Source organism: Raphanus sativus, chromosome 5, assembly GCF_000801105.2.
Source record: "Raphanus sativus cultivar WK10039 chromosome 5, ASM80110v3, whole genome shotgun sequence".
Lineage (NCBI taxonomy): Eukaryota > Viridiplantae > Streptophyta > Magnoliopsida > Brassicales > Brassicaceae > Raphanus > Raphanus sativus.
The window spans coordinates 11,882,549-11,885,369 of record NC_079515.1 but is presented as its reverse complement, the minus strand read 5'-3'; the positions used below and the strand labels follow the sequence as shown (position 1 = coordinate 11,885,369).

Here is a 2,821-nt window from a genome sequence, read left to right as displayed (position 1 = left end):
ATCCTCTCTAGCCTCTCCTTCTTCAGCTGAGCAAACTGGCTGCTCCAGAAATGCATGTAAAGCATCTATCTTGGCTCTGACTTCATTCATCTGGTCTTCACCGATGGCTGCAACCGATTTCTTTTGTCAGAGTCAGTGTTTTTGGTGCTGCTGCTGTTGGCTAGGTTCTCAATAAGTCTCACAGCCTCTATTGGATTCCTAGTGTTGAAGTTCCCCTCACTAGCAGTATCGAGAGCCATCTGATACCTTAAAGCGATACCTCTGTAGAAAGTGCTTAACAGCTGCACTTCATTGAATCCATGGTGTGGACAGTCTCGCTGGAAGAACTTGAATCTGATCCACGCGTCTTTAAAAGTCTCACTACGCTTCTGCGCGAAAGTGGCGATTTTGCTTCTTAAGTCTCCAGCGCGTGCCTCATCAAAGAAATTACGCAGGAAGGCGTTTTTGATGTTGGCCCAGGATGTCAGTGATCCTGTAGGTAGCTGCTTGAGCCAGTGCGAAGCTTCTCCAATCAGTGATTATTTGAAGAGCTTGCAGAGTAGGTAGTCCTCGGGGACTCCATCCATACGAATAGCAACGATAAGATCCTCGAACCTCTCCAAATGGTCCATAGGATGCTCGTGTGATTGCCCAGAATAAGGTATCTGAGACACGAGAGAGTAGTACTGAGGCTTGAGCTCGAAGTTTGGCTTCTGAATCTCTGGAAGTCGAATAGCTGATCTGTTGGTGTAGTACTCGTCTGGACGGTTATAGTCTGCCAACGATCGTGTTTGAGCTTCTCATGTAGCCTCAGCTTCAGGTTCAGGGATTATGTTTCCTTGTGCATCTAGTTTCTGACCTGTTGCATTACGCAGATGACCATCTTGGTCATACAGGTTTCCATTCTTGCCCTGCGTGAGAATGACAATCGCGACCATGCTTCGCGGAGTAGTGTCGATCGATATACGATTAGAAGTATCGAACGATGCGGATCGGCGAACAGTATCGGTCGACGGTGCTGTCTGAGTGTCGGTCGACTGTTGAACGTGAGTATCAGTCGACGGTAATGCGGTTCTGTCGATCGATGCGGAGCGTAGGTATTTGCGGATTGAGCGTTCCAAGTGTGCATGATCCTCTGAGAATAATAGTTGATTTCCCTTGTTGCTTCTGGTACTGTTGGGCATGTACCTGAAAAGACAAAAAAAATTTAAATAAGAAAGGGGGGTAAAAGAAAAACCTAAGATTAATAAGATTAAATCTAATGGCGATCAAAGCTCCCCGGCAACGGCGCCAAATTTGATAGTGCTCAAATTACCTAGTAGAGCTTACTCTCTCAAATAAGAGGTACATCTATAGTACTTAGGGATCGAATCACGAGGAGCTAGGGAACCAATTAAATAAAATCTACTAATCAATCCTAGGCAAGGTTGGTTTATATGATAGAAATGAAAATAACAATTCCTAAAATGAGCAAGGCAGTTGCTCTAACAAACAATATGAAGGGTTGTTTAAATGGGATAAAAAGTGCTAGACATAGGGTTTTTATTCAGGAATGAAGATTATAATCTCTATAAATGTTTTAACAAGTTGCTTGCATGATACTATAGATCTCAGCCGCTTAACATATGTGAATGAATCACTGGTTAAAATATCTAGATCTCTGGCCACACCTTTCGCATGATGACACAGAAAAAAAGTCTGTTGATATCCTTTTGAGATATCGAGCGATACACCTTTCGCGGCGCCGATCGATTTACCAGTCGGGTATCGATCGACGGCTTCTAGATCTGCCTAGGCGCGAACCAAATATGACCACAAGGTCTCAAGGAGGAACTGTCGTTCTTCTCAACGGGAAACATGCATCGCTCAAATGGATAATTCAAGATAATCTAAGATCTTAGTGATCTATGTTCTAGTGAGCTACTCTAAAACAAGCATAGGGTACAATCCATTTGATGAGTATCACAACTTAGCAATTATAGTTTGGGGCTAATCCCTCAAACCTATTTAAACCCTAGATCTAACAAGTAGACTACTCAGACATAGCTAGACAATTCATAACAATAGATAGATGAAAGAATTGCATAGATAGAATAAAGTAGAAATACAAAGGAGATGAGAAATCTCTCCAATCTCTCTCAAACAAATAAAACTCTAGTCTCTCTCTCACACTCTCTGCTTTGGTTGTAAAAAGCTTCAAGCTTCAAAGGGTTTCAAAACTTGCCGTCAAAAATACTTAGCAGGAGTATTTAAGCATTTCCATTAGGTTAAAAACTCGTTAGGGGCAATCTCGTAATTTGGTGAAGTCTTGGTGAAGTAGTCGGCTAAACCATTTCGTCCTCGATATCGATCGACAACACTGAATGTGTATCGATCGATTATAATCTTCTAGTACTCGGATCTTCTCGGCTACATCCATCGACAACTCAGGATGAGTATCGATCGATTATAATCGCAATGTTGACTTCCGACATAGTCTCGAATGGTCAACTCAGGTGTATCATCTCTTGTACTCCAAAATACTCCAAAAACATCACTTTCTCACAAAATGCTCCTGAACCTGAAAACATACCTAACAGGCTAGAAAACGGATTAAATATATAGTAAAATACTAGTATAACATGGTTAAAAACGGGTAAAATCCATGGTATATCATCCGCCATGACTCTCATTGATTATTAGATTAGTTAAGACAATTATGATGACCAAATAAAAACAAGTTTTAACAAATAATTCCGGTCTTATGATTCTCAATACTTAAGTTAATAAGTTATCCAACGACCAAGTGGGAAAATGTTATAAATATTTTCATTAGGAAAAAATATTTCTATACAATTATGTG

The 2,821-nt window shown here is 40.8% G+C and overlaps 1 non-coding gene across 1 annotated transcript; it reads left to right on the top strand.

Annotated features, from left to right (window-relative positions):
- The first annotated feature begins 294 nt into the window (after window positions 1–294).
- Window positions 295–402, top strand: LOC130495330 (small nucleolar RNA R71). The gene has a single exon (XR_008934602.1). It is a non-coding gene; the product is annotated as a small nucleolar RNA R71 (small nucleolar RNA).
- The last annotated feature ends 2,419 nt before the right edge of the window (window positions 403–2,821 follow it).